Source organism: Photinus pyralis, unplaced genomic scaffold (genome assembly GCF_008802855.1).
Source record: "Photinus pyralis isolate 1611_PpyrPB1 unplaced genomic scaffold, Ppyr1.3 Ppyr1.4_LG4, whole genome shotgun sequence".
Lineage (NCBI taxonomy): Eukaryota > Metazoa > Arthropoda > Insecta > Coleoptera > Lampyridae > Photinus > Photinus pyralis.
In genome coordinates, this window is record NW_022170511.1 from 31,424,725 (window position 1) to 31,448,455 (window position 23,731).

Below are 23,731 nucleotides of genomic sequence, written 5' to 3' on the forward strand. Positions count from 1 at the left end.
CCTTTCTCGTCAGTAACTAGCACGCTCCTCAGAAAGTTAGGATTAGCTTCTTCCTCCTGGACGACTAAGTTGCAGAATTCCAGCCTCCTTTCATGGTCACCCGGCCGTAACTCTTGCACTTTCTTAAACTTATAGGGGTGTAAGTTGTTGTTGTTGGCGATGTTCCACATTGTGTGTTGACTACAACCCACCTGATCTGCTACAAGTCGAGTGCTAGTACGCGGGTTTGCCTCGAAACGTTCCAACACATCCTCCTCTAAGGCATTTACCAACGGGCGATCGCGATCACGGGCGCTAGTGGGCTGCGAAATAGGAGGATGTCGGTGTAAACAAACAAACTTTTCGAAATGGGTGCTTAAATGACCCAAGTATCGATGTGCATCACGAATCTGTGTGTAAAGTTAAGCCTCCGTCAGCTTACCTGCAATTGGCCTGTCTCGCACAGTCGGAAGTGAACTTCTTGAAAGACCTGTCTGCAGGGTAACTGACGGTTTGGATACCGCTCAGCGTACGCTCGTCGTGCAGCTCGTGCGTTACCATTTGCCAATCCGTACATGAAGTGCATGTCCGCGTATTCCGTGTTAGTAAAACGTGCCATAGTGTTTATTCACTTGATACGCGTCGTTGCAGACGGGATTTCGTGGCTTTAAACAAAATTCTGATCAAGTGTCAGCCACACATCGCCGCCTGAGATCGCTCCGTGTGCACCGCCGGCCGGTTGGGTTGCCTACCTACAGGCGCGAAATTCCAGAAGGTAAATTTGGCTCTGGCACCCTTATTTTAGATTTCCGACCCCAAGTGTCCTATATCAAAATACTCCCCTACGCACCACCTACACGCTCCCAAACGGTGGCAGGTACTATAGGAATCACCCTGTATATAATCAACGTAGAGCATGAACTGAATAAAAATTGTATTTTAAACGTAGGATACAAAATCGTTCTACAAAAAAACGTACATCATACAAACAACCAATACCGAATTTATCCTTTCAAAGCGCTTCAAAAACGGTTTTTTAAACGTAAGTGTGTTTGCTGGGAACGGATTCTGGGAGGAGAGGAGACGCTTACGTTAGATTTAGATATTGTAGGGGTAAGTGAAATTAAGTGGAAAGAACAAGGTGATTTTTGCTCATGAGAATACAGAGTGGTACACTCAGGTACAGAGAACGGTCACAGAGGGGTAGGGCTTCTGCTAAACAAGAAGTTAGGCAGTGGAATTAAAGGCTGTATCATTGTAGTTAGAATAGAAAACAAACTCTACGACACGATAGCAGTTCAGGCTTATATGCCAACTTCTGGACATGAAGATGAAGAGAGCAATTTAATTATCACAGGAGCCTGGAACGCGGTAGTATAAGGTAGGGGGGGACAACATAGTAGGACCGTACGGTTTAGGAAACCGCTAAGCATAGACTAACACATGGTTCAACAATCTTAGGGGTAGGTGGATATCAAATACATTTTAATTTAGAAAGATGGCCAAATCAAGAAAGAAACCGGTACATTTAGAAAAGTTAAAAGTGCCAGCATTGCTAGATATAGACTGTGGAAGGTATCTAGGACATGTGTAATGAATAGAAACAAGGGTACCCAGACAGGAATGGTTCACAGAGGAAATTTTAGAACGAAATGACGAAAGGAGAGTGGGACGACGCCAGAGGCTAATGGACGTAGACCAAATAGTTAGGGCCGTAGGCAAAGGCACTCATTTAGAAATGAAAAGACTAGCGCACGATATGAAAGGGTGAAGGAGTGCGTCCAACCACTTCTAGGATTGTGGATTTTCAGAAGAAGACTCGCTTTCACGAAATCTCATTTTCCTATTACGTTCTTTAAGCTCTTGCAACACAAATTACTATTGCACTTGTTACAGCGAATACTGGTCGGTATAAGGAAGTAATTGCACCATGTGAATTAACTATTTTTATTTCCATGCCTCTCGATTTTGTCTCGTACATTATAAATATCATATGTACCTAAAGTAACAGCGACGAAGATAATAACTTTCTAAATTTTCTGTAAAGATAAAATGTGAGTAACCCTGTGTATGTGTATTACCCGATTTTCAAACAGACACTTGCAACTGATTTATTTAGATAAAGTTACTTATTGCCATTATCTATTGTTGTCAATCAAATTTCGCGAGCCTTTTTTTATAAAATTTGAAAGCATGCGCGGAAAACCAGCGGCAAGCCTACGCAATACAGACTATTTAATTCTTATGTCATATCGCGCTTGGCGCTGCTATACGAAGGGTTAGTTTATCCCTCCGGTTTTGCAGCATGCTTACGACTCGTACGTGCAACGCAAACGGTATAGATATTTAATTTCAGAATTCCAGAACGAACAGTGGTGTGTGCATGTGGAACATTTAAGATTGCATGGAATATCTATCGAGCAGCCAATGTAAGTAAAATTGATGAAGATTACACGATTGCTAGTGTAATAAAATTAATTCGCGCCATTATTTTATTTTTTATTACGGAATTTGGAATCGGCGCTCGTTTATCACTGCGTATTAGCGTTTTTATGGATGGTAGGAGGCATCTGACATCTAAAATGTTTTCAAATTGATCACACTTTTTAATATTTTCAGCGCAGATTCTTTTCACTAATTTCCCTCTTCATAAAATTTCTGCTCAAAATGTACAGGTATGTAATTGTAATGATGAGTTTTTCGAATGTATGCTCATAACATTTTTCATGATCGACCTTCAATAATAGTATGTAGCAGCATTTAATTTTTAATTTTTTATACGCAAGATATAAATTGCGGTACTGTCAATATCAGCGCGTACATTAATATGACTTGTATCATCTTTATATGAAGTGTTGACGACGTTGACGCCCTCTATGACAACCTCAACAACCTCACATTACTTACCACCCTCTTATGGTTCTTGAGAATGCAGTGATGTGCGCCAAAATTGTAACTACGTTGTAATTGATTTTATAGGAATATATAAGTCCACATTTTTAAAGACAATATCTTTTGCGGTTGTCCCGTTCTTCATGTTACCGTTAACTCTATGTGACAGGTAATTTCCTTTCAAAGCTGAAACATGAAGCATCAACATTTAATACAATAATTAATACAATTTCTTTTTTAACTGTTGCCACGAATATTAAGCGTTGCCTTCCGACTGTCAAATTTGGCAGAGGAAATGCCTGATTTGTAATCCCAATCCAATAAATTGTACCAGATGGTATGGCTGGGAGACCATTAAATTTTTATCTAGCAATAGATTTCGAGGTGTGTGGTTTTGAACACCTGAAACAAACTTTGGGTACGTATCAACAAATTAATCATAATTAAGCACGAGACATCTGTCTGAATCGTTAAAGGGTTCGAAAAAACACACGATTTACATGAATTAACACAGACAAAATTTATTCTAACACAAATCAAATTAATAACAACATTCTACCAATCAAAGTCCGTTTACACACCCCACATAAGCGTTCGACAACAATTAAAATAATTAATGAAATCTTAACCTACTTACAGTTTTCTGTTAAAAATCCTAAAATCCGGGTAAAGACCCAAATTGCGACAGAGAACAAACACACTCACAATATTAGCCCACTGTACTTCTTTCTTTAACTTCTTCCTTCTGTTGTACACGTCTGGAACGTAATTTTACTGCATTGATTTATACTTAGACACGTAATAACACAACAGCCAATCACGCATCCCTTTCTTGTCCCCCGTTACATGTATCCAAATTTTTACGCTAAATTCTCTTATCCTAGATAATATTTTTTTACGAAAGCACTGCGTTTTTTTCCGTTAAAACGTATTCTTATGACTAGTTAATTAAATTCATCCTTTTAACAAAACTAATTAATGTGCCCATAAATTAAAACCGAACTGTCATTTAAATAATTTAACAAAGCAAGATTGATAACAAAATAAACCAAAAAGAAAACAAAATACTATGCCCTATAACATTACCAAAAAAAAATAGGTTACAGAAAAAAATTGAAAACCGTCAGACTGTGGCAAATATTTAATCACTCAACTTTAATTAACAATTTTTTTTGCGATCACCAACAGTTACTGCTCCAGCATCAATGTTCCTTACTTTTTATTCTCCCTGTATATAAGTACTGTGATATAGTGTGACTATTTTTGCTTTTTAAGGTAATTACATTGATTGCAAATTAAATTTTTGTTTTTACAGCCGTAAACAGTACAATATTGCTTACTTTTGACCATTAAACAAACGCTATCAAAATGGCGGTCTTCTCCCAACTGTATTTATTACAATGCGCTGCCACCAGAGGTCTCACTGTTAATCTGAATCAGGGATAAAGAGTTACAGTTAAAAGAGGTAGAGCGTATTTTATTCGAAAATCTCGACGCGTGGTGAGGATATAGGTAAGTTTAAAAGATTGCAAAAAGATAGCGGTCATTAGTGAAGTGGCTGAGAGGGCGGACAAGTCCCTAACGCGGTCGCGGATGAGTCTAGGGAGTGAAAAGAGGAAAGAAGCAAAAGAGGAAGAGTGGTTCGAATAATAATAAGGAAAAAAGAACTTATAGAAAGGATAAACAAACTCAAAGAAGGAAATGAGAGAAAAGAAAGAGAAAAAATAAGGAACACGAAACGAGAAAGGGAGCAGAGATGTCAAAGGGAAGGAGAGAGGGGCAAGACGAAGGAATGGTTAAAATGCATGTATAGGCGAATGTAAAAGAGGCGAGAACATTTGAAGTAAGGGGAAATAAGGTAGTAATCGTAGAATTAACATGGGAAAAGAAAAGGGAAGTTATGAGGGAAAAGGGAGTTAAAGGGGAGCCGGATATACATATGATGAATATGAAGTAAGAAAGGTGTAGAGAAAAATTAGAAAGGTTGCGAAAAGGGAAAGAGGAAAGGGCAAGAAAGTAAATAGATATTTATTTTTGGTCTTTACCTTTATGTGGGCGGGGTTTCAGCCAAGGCTGGTCTACCAACCCAACCCACTGTACATTTACAAACATCCATGCCCGATAACTCGGATTCGCACCAGGGACACCACACCAGTGCACCTCGCAGACCAGCATAGGAAACTAATGCTAGAAAACAAAGACTACAAATTGAGTACCAGAGAAAAAGATCAGTCAGAAGAGAGAGAAAAAGAACGGGAGAGGAAAGGGAGAAACTAATAGCAAAAGAAAAGATAAATAGAGGGGGAGAAGGGCGAGGGGGGAGACAATTCACATACAAGGGAGGAAGAGGGTGATCAGTAGTTGAGACATAGTAGTAAATGAAAAGTACTGTATGCAATAGATGAATTTAAGGTAGAAACAAGGGAAGACAAGAAGATCAAAAAATGAACAAACTCAAAGACGACGGTAGTTACAGTTACGGACAAGAGACAGGGTGGAGCTGTATAGAGAGAGAATAGAGGAACAAGGAGAATAAATAAGAGAGAATAAAGTGTTGAATAATATTAGTATTAAAAAAGCAATAACGTGGAAACAAATCTCTGAAGGGGAGGGGATCGAATAAAGAAAGGAGTGGCGGGACAAAGAAGGCACAGAAGAGAGAAATTTATACAGAAATGATGGAGAAAGGAAGAAACAAGAAATAGAAGAGAAACAGAGAAAAAGTACACAAGAAAATGTGAGGAACTAATGGACAAACAGAAACAAAGATTGTGTGGTAAATTATAGAGGCATTACTGTAATGACTACGGCGTATCGAATGGAGAGAAATGGATGAGAAGAGGATGCTGGAAGAAACAAAAATGAGGTTCAGAAAAAGGATGGGAACAATCGACTGCACATATGTTACTGCACAGATGAAAAATAAATTGAAAAAAAGGCGGAAAATTGTCGCGTTGTTCGTGGACTTAAAGGGGTAGAACAGATGAAGAAAATGATAGGAATATAGAGCGGTAAGAGTGGGAAGAAAAGGGAATGGAGTTAAATTTAGAAAGCTCGAAGATGAGCAGATTTAGGAAAGGAGGCGGAAAGAAAAGGGGGATCAAATGGAAATGGAAGGAGGAGAGAATAGAAGAGGTAAAAGAAATTAATTACCAAATACAAAGAAACAATGAATTAACTGCGTAGATAAAAGAATTAAGAAATAAGGGAGTGGTGTCGATGAAACAGGTTTAGGGAATTGGTAAGAGGGGGTTCAAGAATGATTTTAGAACAAGTCAGTACCTGTTCGATGGATGGTGAGAGGGGTGCTCATGTACGGAACGGAGATATGGGGATGGAAGGAATGGGATGAACTAGAAGAGGTAAAAAAGGAGATAGGCTTACACGGAAGAACACCAAATTGTATATTAGAGGAAGAAGAGGAAGAAATGGAGACAAGAAGAAGAAAGAAAATGTAGAATATGCGGAGAGGACATAGAAGTCATGTTATGGAACTGTACGGAGGTGGAAATAACAGGCAGAAGTAGGGGGGAGTTAAAAGTAGATGGCGTAGATTTTAAAGACAAGAAGGTGAAAATGCATTTGAGATTTATTTTGTTATAAGTTTACTTTGTAAAAAGTTTTTCGGATCTGGGTGTCTTGTGTCATTAACTTTTTTTGGATACTGCAGTACGGTTGCAAAGAAATGCAAAAAGATGGCAATTACTTTGGTTGACACTATCTTACAATATTTACATCCTAAAGGTGTAATTATAATTTACTTTTACTCGTTAGAAATTTCCCACTTTTCTTTACTTGTAGAGCAATTATGTCGCCGGATGAATTATGATCTAAACGACACCGCCGTATTATTTAGAAAATGTGGCCGCATAAAACCTTCCGTTCACTTTCCACGCTAAGTGAATGATGATCCTCATTATTCATATGCTTACTTCCCCCCACAAAGTTGTTATCATCCATATGAAGTAATACGTTTACATGTTTTTCCATAATAATTAAATTTTATTCGAGAAGTTTTTAATGCGACGTTTTATTACGTAAAATGAGATGAGTGCGCCACACTCGTTCCTACAATGTAGTTCCTTTATTACATTCCTTCGTGCAATTAACTTTCCTCTTGTACAGACGCCTTTCAAATTTCAAACCACGCCAGACTGGAAAATTGAAAATTAAAAAGTGCGGCGTTATTAAAAATGGTATCATAGTGTATTTATTTCGGGTTATTCAGAAAAATATTATATTACTTTCTTTTATCGTCTACGGGAATCTATTCGTTGTCAATGCTTGTTTCAAAGGCACATTCCGCTTCTGATGGGCTGCATTTTCTACTACATTAGGTCGGTACCCACAAAAAATTGCATCAAAGGTATGTTTCGGAACCTTCGAGCACGTATATTTTTCCATTGTGCACTGTATATGTACTTACTTTTTTATTTCGGGATTCGGACGTCAAAGCGTACCCTCACTCCTTCACGTTTATTCACTTCAATATAGGTACATTTGACATGCATGCGAGGCATTTCCAGGACATTGGAGGCACACATGTTATAGACTCATGAAATGCACGAAGTTTATTGGACACCGCGAGCAATAAACATCTATGACCTTTGCAATTGTAAATCTCAAATGGATGCCAAAATTTCGCGATGATACGGAAAAGGGTAATTTGTTTTTTTCAGACCATACTTTGTTTGTTCGCCCTAAAACTTGAAAATGTACGAAACTTTTCGTTTAAATTGCGCATTCAGTGGAGATTCTAAGCTTCTTTTAGATTACAGTCACATTCAGAGTGTGAGAAATCCCATTCACTTGAATTTTAAGCGTTATACGAACGAAACTTTAATACAACTAGTTACAAAGAGTAAAATTGTTAGTCTAAATTTTCAAACGGGGCTTGATTTACGTCGCTTCTCAATATAACACGAGACCGAAAAAATCGTCGATTCTTTTTACCAATGCTGCAACCTCATTCAGTTAGACAACCCATTGTCTCAAAAACTGATTTGTTTCGCATTAACTAACACGAAAAGGCACCTACCTACCGGTCACTAGCGCATTTTTCGCGAAATTGCGCGTGCAAAATGTAAATGTGACGTCATGTACATAAACCTACTAAAATGCTGCCATTTAGTATTAATAACTAGAAATTAACGACAACGAAGTCCGAGGACGTAGTATACTCACGGCGTAATGCAAAAACACGGCCGCCACTTCGTTAATCAAGACCAACATTGTCATAATGTCGCTTTTTTGCACCTGAAAATGAAATCGGAAACAATTAATCACAGCAAAAGACTAGATTAAACTCTTGACTAGTGAAGAGAAGAACTATCCTTCCGATTACCACAGTAATTTAACGGTAGATTTATTGTAGACTCATTAAAGGTTTCAATTACAGTTAATAGTGGCTTTCGCTCGAGTTATAGGAGTAAATTGTTGCGAAAAACGCTTTTCGTTTAATTAAAAACAATTTCGAATCAGATAAATAAAAAATATAGCGCATTATTGAGTTCCGGAAATAAAAGGTATTAGGTAATTTATAAACTGGCCGGTCTGTGTACGGTGTTCGTGGTGACATTATCAGAGTTACTACTGTACATTTTCCCCTGATTGCTTTCGATAAACTTTCTAAGCTTTATTATTAATACATGAATTGGCACAAATTGTGCGGCATTAAATGGGCAGTTTTTCACGTACATGATGGTTAATCGCGCAAAAGCATTTTCCATTTTGGATGCGTAACTTTTTCATAACCACATAACGGTATGTAATTTAATTTTCAATTAGATCGATTTAGTTTTTGTATAATTCTCATTGTTGCATCGGAACAATTCAAAATGACACGCTTGCTAAGCTAGTACATAGATTCTGTCCTGTAGTCCACTGGAAATCCCTTTATAAATGATGAGCTTCATTCCAAACTGAAGCCTCTGCTACAGGATATATGAGTGGCACACTGAATTTCGTAATCGAGAAAAAACTGGCAATTACAAAGATTTTATCTTTCTAAGCCAGTCTCAGCTTTTTCCTCCTCTTGAAGGGTTTACGTCATTATTTGAAGGGAATATTGCAAAACTAAAAATTACAATCAATTCCATTGCAAATGAATTTCACTTACTTTACTTTTGTGAAATCCAAAGCGTTAGTTCCATATAAAAGCTTTGGAAGTTAAATATCTATGAGCTTGATAGTTGTGAAGGGCATAACAGAAAAGTTTTTGAATGATTGATTGATTTCTGGATTTTTAGTAGCATCCACCTCTTTATTGTAGAACTGAGTCGCCGGTAAAAAGGCAGACTCATGTGTATTTGCAAACCACTAAAGGTTATTTTTTATTATTGAGGTCCATACGCCATCCAAAAGGTATTCTTTCGCTTTTTTTATTCAATTTATTCAAAACTGCTTCATCTCGCAAAATGTTCTGATTCCGTAATATCTCTTTATATTTCTTCCAAAGCTTCCTTCAATTTAAAATAGTACTAAGTATTGAACATTAAGTTGTGTTCTCTCATTTTTGACATCATTTCTTTAAAAATTGACTTAAATTTCTCAAAGCTTTCTTCTTAGTTTTTATTAAAGTTTTTCTCCATTTCATCCCTAATATTATCTTCACAGTTTTCTACTTCCTTTTTCTTGCATTGCTCAAATTTGTGTTTTCGTTTCTTTAGATTTCCCTCTGATTTCGTCATATATTTCCCGAGAAGCTTTTCGCCAAGATTCATTTCCGCTTATTCTCGTTATACCGAGTATTCATCTAGAGCTTTCTCAAAGCTTCTTGCATCACTTGAAATTTCCTCAGTTTCCAACAAATTAATTAACAGTATTGTTGTGTAAACATCATGTAGACGTTATTCTGGTATAAACGTAAAAAATAATGACGGGACACCCTGTATGTGCTATTATTTTACCTCATTAAGTTATTCACGAATAAACACATACATAGTTGGTATATTTTATTTGAATTTGATGTGTCAGTGCCCATTTTTCCTTTTAGAATTGCTTTTGTAAATTATTTATTTTGATACCGCCTCTCCTGCGCTTGAATATAGCAAACTTTTTTACGACCAAATTATTTGGATTACTAGAGAGAAAAACATCGAGTTGAAAAAGCAAGTAAGTAGAAGTAGTCCACAACGAGGCATTTCGTATTAAAAATTAAGTTTTTACGGTCCGAACAGCTGCCGAAAATTTTTCATCAAAACACAACAAGCCAGAATTTGTCATCAAGGTCAGTGTTATCAAGAACAAATGAAGTTTCTTGAAACTGTCAGCAAGTGTTTTTGTATCAGTTTTAGTGTACCGCAAATCTTGTACGACCAAATTATTGGGATTATTAAGAAGAAAAAACTGGATACGGGGTCTAAACAAACTTTGTTATCTTTTCTCTCTTACAGGGATTTTGTTTTAGTTATTCATGTGTTTCGGAATACATTTTTGTGGTTGTGAACAATTAATTGTGTGTTTATTCTTGTCCTCTGTGTGACCAAGATTCAGATTTTCCATTCGTGTGTAATAAATTCTTTGGAATTTTGGTTGATCGAGGCCACCGAGTCTCAAATTGAAAATTTTTTAAGCCAATAGGATTTTTTTTCTAATAGATGCCAGATGCGTACGAGTAGAGATGATAAAAAATAAAGTCTCAATTTTGACTTGTTTTGAGCTAGCTGGACAGATGATTTGGGGGTGGTGTAGTGACTGCACCCCATTGCACACAGTAGTATTTATTTAGATTCTTTTTGTTTTCCAAAATTCCTTTGTAATTTCTCGGAATTTTCTTTTCTTTTCTCGTCGTTTCCCACAAATTTCTTCAATCCAAAAAAATCTTTTTCCTTAGTTTCCTTTAATTTTACGAGTTTGCTGCATTGTCACAAATTACCATAATTTTTATACGACTCACCTAAGACTTACCTTTTATTTTCTCAGATTTCTGTTCATTCGCTCGCTCAGAATTGGCTTCTATTTCTCTAGAAAAAATTTCTCTTAAAAAGTGTCTAAATTGTGTAGTTTTTGATGCTGATGGATATTCCGATGATATTAAAAAAAAGAAATGGTTTCGTAGATAATTAGAAAAAATCTGAATTAGTTTAATACTTCCTGGAAGATGGTTATAGAAATATATTGAATTGTAATAGGTGCCTCTCCTAAACAATGAAAGGTGGTATTCAGGTATCCCATAATTTATTTTATTTCTCGAGAGGTAGTGATGGTTTAGATAATTAGTCCTAAAGTATTTACAATTTTTAAATAAAAAGATTATACATTTATATATGTATAATTCGTATACCAATCGTTAAGAGCCTGTTGTACTTGCTCTATTTTAGGAACAATGAGAGCTATCAAAAAAAGTGTCAAATAAAAATTGCAAGATGGGATAAAATGAATGGCTGTAGAAAAAATTTTTCAAAATGGCGGTTTTCGAGATATTGACGTCAACCTCCTTATTTTAAATGGATCATCATTTTGATACAGTTTTCTCTTTCCAACCATGTCTCACAAGTTATCATTCACAAAATAAACATGGGTAAAATTTCTACACGACATAACAGAATTTCCTTAAAACCTGGCACTATTTTCTAAAATTTCAGAATTTTCTTAAAATTCCTACTAATTTCGTCAAAAGCTTCCTGCGATTCTCTAGAATTTCTATTAATTTTGTCAATGTTCGTTGCGTTGAAGTAAATCTTATCTCCATAAAATCGGTAGAATTTCATCAGACTTAGAACATACCCCTATTTCGTCTAAATGTCCTTAAATTCCTGGAAAGTTTTTTCGTCCTCCAAAATTTACTTCTGTACTAATTCTACATAATTTCTCGCAGAGCTCGTTTATTTCGCCAAAGTTTCCGGAGAATTTTTTCTTATCATAAGTTTCCTTTAGTTTCCCTAAATTTCATTTTAGATTACCCCGGAGTTAATTTCCTCAGTATTACTTAAGTCGCCAATTTTTATCTTAGCTCAACCTTATTTTTAAAAAATCATTCCGGATATTACGATAGCGCCCATAGGTAGGTATACTTATTGAATAGAAGTATACTGTGTGCTACAACGACCAAATTTGAATCAAAAACAACACTTTTGTTAATAGTTCACAAAGGGAACATTATCAAACATTTTTTTACATAAAGAAGCAAAATCCGCAAAAAATAAATATCTGTTATGCAAATTTGAGCTGTCTATCGAGAATAAGCAAATCAAATGGAAATTTGCGTACATTCTCCTTAGAAATATGTGAAAACTCGACGTTTGATTATAAATTTATTGATTTGATCCGTAGGGACTTGGAAACGCAAATTATACGAAATATCTTTGAAAAATAAATCACGTTCCTTTAGAAGCACGCAGTTATTGGGTAAACTTATTATAGAGTTGATTGAAATGCAATGCGAGGTTAAACGGTACGTTTATTAAGATAATAGAGCACCCACACGAATGTCTATTCTGATGACAGTTAGCTTGTGTTTAGAAAATGAATTGTTTTGTTGTAAGATAGTTATGTTGAATCTATTTTACTTAATTGAGTTGAGCATGATGACGGAGTATTAAATGTCTTGCACCAGATAAAAAGTGAATTACAAACCATTACGGTTGTTTTGGATAAGGAATGTATCTCCTACATTTGTTGAACTAAAGAAGAGAACGATTTTTTTCTAAAATCTCAGAGTGAAGAAACATAAAACGATGTTAGAAATAAGTATCCCGTTACACAATTCCCAATGCTTCTGTTCACTGTTGGGGAAAATATTGTTTTTTGATAAAAGAAAAGTATTTCCAGACAAGGTACCTAAAGCATTAAATCTTTAAAGTTAGTTCTTTTTTAAAAATTATAGTTTTAAATGTTAAATGTTATTATGCGATTTTTACAAGAATGACGTTGTTGTGTATTGCTTTTTTTTATTCTCTGACAAGCTACACCGAACCATATTTTTATATTAAGATGGATTTCATACAATATTTAATGTTCATTAAGTTACAAGTTACAACAGATGGACGCAGCTAAAAAGCAAGGAATTAGTTTAAAAAATCATTCCATACTTTAGTCGCAAAATTGGTGCTTCTGCATTCATTTTTTTTCTAACAACCATAACACATTAGAGAAGGGAATTAGCTGTTCCTAAATTTGATAAAAATTGATATCTGGGGTTTTTCAACATGGAAGTAAACAATCAAAGAATAATTTTTTGAACATTCCAAAAAGTTCCAACTGCAATTCGTGGCCGGACTATAAAAATGGTCAAAATTCCAGGAATGGTACTCTCGCTAATAGTCGCTAGGTACTTATGAATGGAGCAGTCGAATTTTCGGATAACACTTTTTAACAAATAGGTATGGTAAATGCCATGTATATTAGAAAGTGTAGGTATGCCGCTATTACTTTATTCCCTAGGGCCTAGATAGTTCCTAAAAAAAACTAGGCCATGTTTTGGTTGCAGCTTTGCTTTTGAGAAAATCGTCCACATTTTCTCTTAAAACTAATAGTTTTGCCACAATTTACCAAACTCCACTTTCCACCCCTTTCAACCCCCGGGATTTCATCTGCGGAAAAATTCAGCTGTTTTAATTATCTTTCCCCAATTTCTAATCATAGGAAATCGCACATACAGTTTTTGCGATGTACAGATTCCCTGAGATTCAACATCCTCCAAAACTAGCTCCAAAATCACAGACACCGGGTGGTAAATGTAGTTATTATTCTATGGGATAAATGAACAAATATGAGACACTTTAAAAAGAGCAATGGCACTGTGTAACCGTGGTCCGTGGTTCGATTCCAATAGCTGCAATGTGCTTGACACGGTGCAATTACACAACGCTCACGTTACGTTGGTTTAATATTCCATCTGTTTTTGTATTTTAATCTACCATTATCGTTAACTTCACTGAATGTCAACCTTTCAGATTAGTTAGGAGAGATATTCGGAACTAAGCTGTCGTTATGTTCGTCCAATCACTTTTAATACCAGAAAAAGAGTACTCCGCATTTACATTATGCATTCGCGAGTCTCATGCTAACCGCTCTGCATTTTAATTAATTTTTGGCATGACGTAAAAGTTGATGTGTTTAGAAATCTCTCACATTGCACCCTCCTACATAACCGTTAATAGGGTTAAATGTGTATGGCGTATTTTAGAATTTTGCTATTACGACGTTAAAGCAGGCACATACTCGAATCTACTTCGTTAACATCTATGGTTCGACGGTGCTTAAAAAGGTCTAAGTGTACTTCGGAGTTGAACAATGTGAGTGTTTGCATACATTGCGTACCGTTAAGGGAGGTGTTAACCGAAACCTGCGAAATTTATAGGGGCAAATATTTCAGGCGACTTTTTTGTTTGCGCTGGAGCTTCTTTCAGATCGTCCCTTATAGATCATCTATACACCAAAGAATTCAGAGATTCCCATTAAAAGTTCAAACGTGAAAGCTCTATTGACGTTTTTATGAATTTTTTTGTACGATGCCCTCAAGTATTCGGGTATTGAGTTCAGGAATTTAAGTGGATTTACATCTTGCAAAGTGAAAAGGTCCGATCTAAAATAAAATATAGTGTTATATGACGACCAAAGCCTGGCAGCTGCTTTAAATACAATGGTTTTAAATTGAAGCTTACTTTGAACTGTCCCATACGTTTAAATTGAATCTAACCGTGATTTGTTTAATCCTATCTTTGAAAACCTCTATGTACAAATCGGACCTATTTTGGATAAATCACATTTTCCTATTCCGATATTTATCACGAATATGCTTTAGGTGCGTTTCCATTATGAGGCTTTTCAGCTGAACCATTGTGATAGGGAATCGCCTCATTTATTAATTCTTGGCAGTTCATCTGTAATTAATACCGTCTATCAATGGCGTTCCCGTTCTCGTCTGTGTCCAATTTGCTGTGCGGAAGTTACAATTGGTTTTAAGATCAACTAGCAAGTAATTTTTCATTATGACACATCCTACACAATATACGGATACAAATGGTTCCAAGTGGAAATTACTAACTGTTTATTGCATTACTCCATTTACCAGATAGGGTAAAACGTAGTTAGTAATAAGATAGGGGGCCAACGAGATTAGCTCGTAAATTTGACTTTATAAGTATATTTCTGTAACAGATGTATTTGGTATTCAAAAGTTTTCGTGTGAAAATATTTATGAAAGCATTCAAAGAGAAATAAGAATAATTTAATAGCTTTCCTTCTCCCCATTCAAATTCGGCAAACTACGATTCAACAGTACGCATAATCTAAAACCCAGGATGGGATTTCTATACATTCAGTTTCATGAATCTGTTCCATTTTCATCCGTCTATTGTTTTAAACCCTTGAGGCGGCACCAACCTAAACGACACTGCAAAGAAAGTGCTTTAGATTCGAAAGCGCTGTGTAATAGCGAAATGATTTACCTTACTGCTGCGCTCATTATCTTAAAATAGACTTTTTTGTGGGAAAATTTTCGCTAGTGTTCAATTTCTAGAAAAGTGAACTCTGTAAAATGCAATACGTAAAACATATCTTAATGGAAACATGAAGCAAATAAATTTAGACACGGGAATTTTTAAGCAGGGCGGTCGTAAAGTCACAAATTGTTTAAATAAAATTTACTAACCTGTTGCCTGGCAAATGTTCTATAAGGAAAAAACTATACACTGGTGGTGTATGACCAATAGACGCAAAGAAGAGAAAGAAATAATTGTAACCACTCGAAAAAACGAAAGAGTCCAAAGAAATGGAATTTGCGCAAAGGATGAATCCAAATAGACCAACAACACCTGAAAAATCAAACCCATTCAACGATAAGGAAGGATCCAAAGAGATTCATATGGATCTGAAAAATTAAAATATGGAATTCGGAAGAACACGACTATTCAGAATCGGGTTAATCTTATCTACATGAAGGGTCACCATAATCGAGGGGAAACGGACGCATCGATAGAATCATGATAAGAATTTGAAGCATTTGAGAAATCCAAAGGGGAGGGGAGCAAAATTATTTCCTGGGATATAGTTTTTTACGGTAAACGTGCATAACTTTTACATGCGACGAGCAATTTATTTCAGATTTTTCATACGCATGTGTAACTTTTAAAAATGGGGAGGGGGGAATAGTCTTCAGTAAATTCTAAGGAAAGGTCTCATCGAAATTCATTGGTTTATATAAACTGTAACTTTCCTGCGCGACTCCTTTTCGAGATCAGTGGCTGACGACCGCAAAGAAGGAGTGGGGGGAGAAGGAAATGGATTTTGTTTTTCATGACATTATAATTGAAGGTTTCAACAATAGGAACTGTTCTCTACCCACTACCACCCTTCTTTCATACTCCTTATCAAAATGGGGGACAGGAGCCGCGGTACTCTAATGAAAGGTTTCACGAAATGAACTTTTTTTTAGCAACTACTGCCCTGCTTTGTTTGTTATACAACCCTAGTACCAGTTTATCGTGGTGACCAGAATTCAAGATGCAGGACGGTACAAATTTTACTGAAACTTTTTAATAAACTGAACTCCGGAATGTTGCGGTTGTAATATTGCAGCTTCCATCCGGTGACAACGGAAACACCAAGGGACATTTGATTTGTACAAAATTAAAAGTGATACGTTACAACTTTAAGAATCTTAAGAAACACCCAAAGAATCATACAAAACTTAAGGTTCTGGATCTGGAGTAGAATGTAAGGTGGCAGACCGTCACTTTACCAAAATTGTAGACGGAAAACCTTACACCCCAAATGAGTAAAAGCATTCAATAACAACAAAAATGGAAACATTTTACGGGTTCATGTCCAACTACGATTGGACATTCTGATATGCAACTTTCAACCCGATGAAGCGGAAAATTGGGACAACCGAAGAAACTTGAAACTTCCAAAGAAATAAAATAACTCGAAGAACGCGATGAAGAAGCTAGAAAGGAAATGGAAAAATTGATCTTAAACTGAAGAACGTCATGCATCCGAAAAAGGAATTTGACTTATTAAAAAGAAAAACGGGAAGACGAAGAATTCAAAGAAGAACCAAAAGAAAGCGAATAATCTGATAAATACAAAGTGGTAAAGGGTTCAAAGAAGGTTGTGATGTTTAGATGAAGTAAAACTGAGTTTCTCAAACTCGCAAATAATTTATTGAAAATACAATAAACAAAAGAATAGTGGTTCTTTACAAACATAGATACCCATAATGTATAATGAGAATTACTTCCCGTTCACTCACGCATGCACACATTTAAATTACAAAAAAAAACAATACCTAGGTACACAAAGTAGCCCAAAATGTGGGACTATCGGTGGGTATTACATAAACAAATATAAAATGGCAAGACGCCTATAAAACACAACTTTTAATAACTTTTCTGGGTATACTTAATATCTCGCATGACCGCTGGGTGTTTTCGCAAAGGTTACCTGCAGTTCGACCGTCTCCTAGCCGATAATGATGATAAGAAACAATTTGCTTTCCGAAACTTTGATTGTCCTTGGGTGGCCGGCAGGTGATAAGACAGCTGGACGGAGAGTTGATTTGCTCTCTCGTTGTTTCACAATAAAAAACGGGACTCGGTGGGCCAACCTGCGGTAAATCCCGTGACTGGACCGACCCTGACTGGGCGATTATGCTTTAGCTACTTGTTCTTCTTTTTTATTCGTAACCCGAGTAATGGGAAATGGAACTTCCTTTTTCAATCCACCCTGGATAAGATTAGGTGGGTATTTACCAATTTTCAAACTAAAGGCAATAATTATAACTGTACACAACGGCCTAAAAGATTAAACACACAATTACCCTAAGTTTATTGAACGAACCCCACTTACCGAATATCGACACGAACACCCCAAAATCACCCTGAAGAAACAAACTAACAAAGGCAATTTTTTTAACAAATGTGGGTAAAGAATCAGCTTACAGCGTTCGGTTAAACCACATTCAATCTAATGCCGAACTTCACGTGGAAAACCGCTTTGCTTATCGTACATGTACATGCAAGGGCAACCACTTGCCTTGATTTCACAAATTTTTAAAACAAATTACGCGGGAACAATTTAAAATCACTACGAAACGCTACAAGGTAAAGAATATTAAGAGTCTGAAAAACAACGAATTTGAGAAATTCGGATTTGAAGTACCTGAAGGAACTGAAAAATTGGGAAAACTTAAACAATCGAATCTAATCTAAAGAATCTAAAAAATCTCAAAGGTCGATTCGACGAATTTAAATAAGCGGAAAATATGGAAGAACCAGAAGAATTCAAAAATCGAAAGGATCTCAAGGTTCCGAAGAAACTGAAAAATCTCCACTCTCTAGGAAACGGGAGAATCTGAGGAATCTAAATAAGCTGTAGGTTTGGTACCATCTGAAGCAATCAAAGAAATGAAATAAAATTCAAACAATGCAAATTCAAGAATAGGAAGAATCCCTAATAGATAGTTTGGTCACAAAACAGAGTGAGTACTAATTTTACGCTTACCTCACGCATTCTTCGCTTATTTTTCAAATAAATAAATAAATAAATTTCTTTCCAATCATGTTTTCGTTCTCTTCGCCTAACTATACTTCCTTCTTGAACAGTTTATTACATCCTGAAGTCTCTTCTCTTTGATGTCACCTTCATATCTTTTTCACACCTTCCTTCATTTATTCGCTTATTCTGGGTGAAAATTTTTTTGTGTTCATCCACATTTTATTCCCCTTCTTCGCGCCTTATTATGCTTTACATATTTTTCATGTAACATTACGCCTGCTACCCATGTATATCACGTCCAATTTCATTTCATTTCATGTATTTTCCAGAAGCCCACTCGCGCTTTCCTCACAACTTTCCCCACACTACTGTGGTACGTTCTTCACGCTCATTGATGCCATCTACGTATCTTCTTAATGTTCAGTACACGCCTGCCTTCCAACTGTTCTCACACAACCTTGGATTGTGTCACTTCCTTTTTTACTTCATGCATCACGTTTACATTTTTTTCATGCTTTCTAATATCATCTTCTGGTCTCTTGATGTCTGTTTTGCGCCTTTTTCATCATATCCTGTTCACTCACACTTTCATACCATTTCATGCTGTCTTGTCGCTTAAATAGTGACTCCTTTTGCAGAACAACTTCGTAGAACCTTTACACTATTAATGTCTACTTTATGCCTGGTTGGCGTTCTCCATACCTCGTGTCACGCTTTAATCCGGTCTTTCGTTCCGTTCACGCTTTTTCACGCACTCTTCGCACAGTTTTGGGCTTTCTTTGACGTCCCTATCACGCTTGGTTGACTCATGCGACCTTTATGTTTCACTTACGTCTTTTTCATTTTTCCTATATGTCTGTTGTTTCGCGCGTTTGCTGCTCACTTTCAATTGCACGTCATTTACGCTCCTCTAAATCCTGTATGGGCTTCCTTCAACCCTCATTTATTGCTCACCCGTCTATTTACGCATTCTTCACGCTTCATTTGTTCCCCTGCTGTAGGTTGCCTTGGCAGTCCATACTTCCTTCACGCCTTCTTGATCTCACCTGCATTCCTTCTTCGCGCCTCTAGCTTTTATCATATGTTTTTTTAGTATATCTTTCACCATTTCTTAACGTCTCCTTTACGCATCTTTCATGCCTTCTTACACAAATTCTTACAATACATTTTTCTGGTCGTTTCTCTCGCGTTTCGTTTACAATTTCTACACGGTTTGTATTATTATTATTGTAATGTGTGCTCAGTAATTTATTTTTATTGAACTTTCCAAAACAGAATTAAGTTCATAAAAACTTGCACGCTCTTTATAACTCACGAAACTTGCTAAATGCAGCCGATGGAGGCGTGGATCAGAGGATTGGCGCAATTGTGTATTGTGCTTTATTATTCTGTTCTGTAAGAAGTAGACCATTTCGTTGCAGCTGTCAGTGGGACCATTTAACATCAAACTTTGGTACTGCAAATCGCAGGCCATTTCAACCCCTAATACCAGTCCGCGTTTCCGTGGTCAATCGGTCCTGAGTACTGCCACTGATGTATTCGCTCGTAGTAGTAGACCGAAAATTAATGGCTCAATCAATGAAAAAGAAGTGAGAATACCCTCACCTCCCGACTTACCGCAAAACAAAATGGCATACAAAGCCAATAAAATCTGATCTAAAAGATTGAGATCGGTTGAATTCGTTGCGGGCGGTTCGTGCCGTCGGGCAGGTGTAGAGGTGGTACAAGTGGTGTAGAATATGCTCAGTAGACGTCTTCCTAAATACACAGGCATCAGGCATCGGAATAGCAAAACAAAATTGTCGAAATGGAATACTAGCTTAGCTCTAACCTAGTTAAGGGGACCAAAGCACACATTATAAACTTACCCGATTCAATTCTCGGCGCTTTTCTAAATATTAATGTTTTTTGCTATAAGCCGTCGACAAACTTCGCACGTTAACATCTTCCCCGTCTATCGTGCAGTACTATAATTCACTGTATCGATTAATGTTATACCTACGTTACCCGTACTATTAATCGAGCAGCAATTTCAGCAATAGTAATTTGCATGTAATACCGCAATACTTAATGGAGGCAAAGGGAAAAGATATTAATGCGTAGGATAAAACTATAACATGTAGGTTTACTTCAACTTTTCTCATGTATCATGGATGAAAGCAATATTTCAGAAGTTGTCTCAACTTTTTCTTTAAATTTTAAATGTAAAGGTGTCATATAAATACTAGAGCACCGCTTTACTAAATATACTGAGATTTCTGAATGTAGTTTTAGTTCTTCGAATACCTTTTTATTAATAGGTTTATAATATTAAACAACACACATCAGTTCCTGACTTAAATTTCGAGCTGCCATTATGAAAATTTCATTAGTTCCTTTGTACAGTTAAATTAACACACAAAATTTCATCCACCAACCGAAGCTTTCGCCTTCAGATATTATTTTCTATCCGTCTTCCTCAGGTTGATTGATCTGTCATTCTTGTATACCTCGCACCATCTCATCCTAGTCCCTTGATTCGCCAAGGTACACATATGCGATCGGTTCGTAACTGATATTCGTTCCAGCAACACACGAGACGCTTTGCATTATTTCAATCAATACGCGAAGGACATTAAGAAAAGTTTAGATTTAGGATGCCTGTATATCACAGTATTTAATCACTTAATTCAACCAGCGATTCTCTGATAGTGAAATAATACGAAATTTAAGAGAAGAGTTTCGCCGATAATGTGTAGAAAATACTGCTATCGAGCCTACAGGGTGTAATTTATTGTAAGGGTAGCGTTATATAGGACGTTATCTGATCTGGCGAAATTCGAAATAATAACTTCGGATGATTATTTTAAAACGTGGACGAATTGTTGCTGAATTAACTTGCTCGCAACCCAAGGGTTTTTTTGTTCCGTGTGCCCTTAGAAATTTCTCCAGATGATCGAATTATGCACGTTCGAGACGTAAGCCAGTTCGAACTTATTATTTAGGGTCCAAGAATATAAATCCTTCCTTTGAGAATTATTAGTCAATTTAGTTAGCGTCTCTCCTCCGTTACATTTGCTTTGAGGTATTAGTGTGACGTATCTTGGATACAAATAAACGGATCAAATGATACTAAACAAATATTTTTCGGTATACTGAGGAGAGGCTTATTTGGTCCTTTAATTCCGGAAGCGGGATTTTTGTTAAGCTGTAAATAATTAGGAGCTTATCTGCACGCTATCCAAACGTTTCCGTCTATAAGATTAGTGTTTCTTGTCTGTGGATTACATATCCATTATTGGTGGAAATCTTGGCGTTATCAAAATGATATTAATGCGCTTTTTGTAGCGCTCATTCGGGAATAATTGACAAATATAAAAAGTATTATAAGTGTAGATATTAAAAAAGCTGAGTACCTATAGTAATGGAAAAATGTTTTTATAAGCTCTTATTTGGCAAAGGGTTAAAGTATAATTGATTGGTTTTCGTATAAAAGGAAGGTTACTTTTGATACATATTTTATAATGGCTTAGGAGGGTTCTTGTGCTTTCCATTTCCGTACTCTCTGCACAAAGCATTGCCTTGTTTGCGTTTCTAAAGATGATTTTTAATCAGATAAATTGCAGGAGTTTTATCTTAATGTAACAACTTTGTTGATTCATCGTTATAAGAGGGTCATTGATTCATACTTAAAGAATGAATTGTAAAATAATTTGAATTTTTGCTAACAATCCAGTTTTAAAAGGAAAGACACTTTAGTTAAAATGGAGCCCTTTCGCATGGGTTGTTTTGTATCAAACGTCTGGTCGAGGTTAATATACCTAAACATAACTTTTATCGGAATAAATTAACATTACAATTTTGTTTCTATAAAAAATGGTTTGATTCTTCACTTTAGCTTAAATAAGGATAGTGTAGACTGTATAGTGACATAGTTTTTATGTTTCGAATGTACCTTTTAAACAACACAATTTTGTGGTACAAATTTGCCTCTTTGAAGCTCACTATAAGACATTTACGCATTAACGCAAGTTAACCCCACATTTTTGTAATTCTGCATTTGTAAATTAGAGCTCTAGTGCTACTCATAAAGTTCTATAGTTCTTGATAAATCTTAGAAATGGTTTTCTGAGTCATAAACACCATCGGCATTCGCTACAAAGCAAAATCCTAATAATCACTCAACGTTAATCAGTTAGCAGACTCAGTAGCCTCGACCAACTTCCAAAAATTCTAGAGAATCATTCACATATATTTTGTTTAACACCTAAGCTTAATCTCGGGCACAAATACAAACATCCGAACATGAGAACTCTATCTGAGTCGTACAATGGATTAAAACAAACACACAATTAGTTGATTGACAATGACAAAGAAAATTAATCCAAAATACATACGCAATAATTAATTATCTGAACTAAAGAGGGACACGTGTTCGACACAAATAAACAAGGAAAATCTTAAAATTACATAATTACAGTTTTCCTTTCAGAATCCATTTAATCTGACCAAAACAACGGTTTTTCGATATTCAACTAACAACAACTAACAAAAAAAACCCTCGTTGGAAGCATCACGAAACTTGATTTCTTTTCCATTACACTGAACTCAATCACTAGAGCTGGTTTGTTGCATTAAATGACAAAGTTTCTTATGACTATTTAGACGGGAAACACTTCAAACTTTTGTGGATAAATACAGTTCTAAAACGGTTTCATATAATGGACTAAAACTACGTATCAACGTAACTTTCTTCCGTAAACGGACAAACCGCATTAAACTTTGCAGAGATTATTCTGATTGTGACGAAACTGTGTTTTCAAATAACCACAAAGGCCAATTACGTACAGGCTCTATTTCCGTCGCGAGATGAACAGCATATGGCGAGGTTTAAACTAAATTAAAATATCCACAGAAACAGGATGGTCCGTTATTATTTTCAGTATGATTTCAGCCTGTAAGGTCCACCTAACATTGTTTAGGCAACAATAGATCGCCGCTTGGTGATTTACGCGCATTTTGATTTAATGTTCTCGAAACAAGAAAAAGTAATTACTTGGATAACATACTTATTCATAAATTTTGCACTCAATAACTTCTCTCTGAATAATAGAAATAAGGAGCGAATTGATCGATCGGGTTAATGGTAACTAGTTAAGGCACACTGCGTTCAGAAGCTGCGACGCATATTGTCCATTGACCATAGTTTCCCAAAATAAATAGGTCGCTTTTGTCATTTTGTGGTCTCGCAGGCAATATCATTTTGTACAAATTTCGAGTTCTGACTCTTCCTGAATCCTAATTCTTTTTTTTTGAGCGACTCATAATAGTGAAAGAAATAAACGGTTTTCATCCCATTCTCTTGTTACCGTAGATTTTTGCCTCCCTTTTTTGTCTGTAACATCCGAAAATCAGCTAAACAAAATCCCTGCAAGAAAAA

The 23,731-nt window shown here is 36.1% G+C and overlaps 1 protein-coding gene across 5 annotated transcripts in view; it reads left to right on the forward strand.

Moving 5' to 3' along the window:
• Nucleotides 1–2,256: 2,256 nt before the first annotated feature.
• The window catches only part of LOC116168257 (connectin-like), a 170,512-nt gene continuing 149,037 nt past the window's right edge, over nt 2,257–23,731 (forward strand). For 2 of the 5 annotated variants that reach the window (XM_031483970.1, XM_031483974.1), the window contains exon 1: nt 2,257–2,408. The gene's annotated coding sequence lies outside the window, so the exon portion shown is untranslated. Of the gene's footprint in view, nt 2,409–6,001; nt 6,007–6,947; nt 7,238–23,731 lie in introns of those variants that run through there. The other 3 variants (XM_031483972.1, XM_031483969.1, XM_031483971.1) reach the window with 3 other exon arrangements.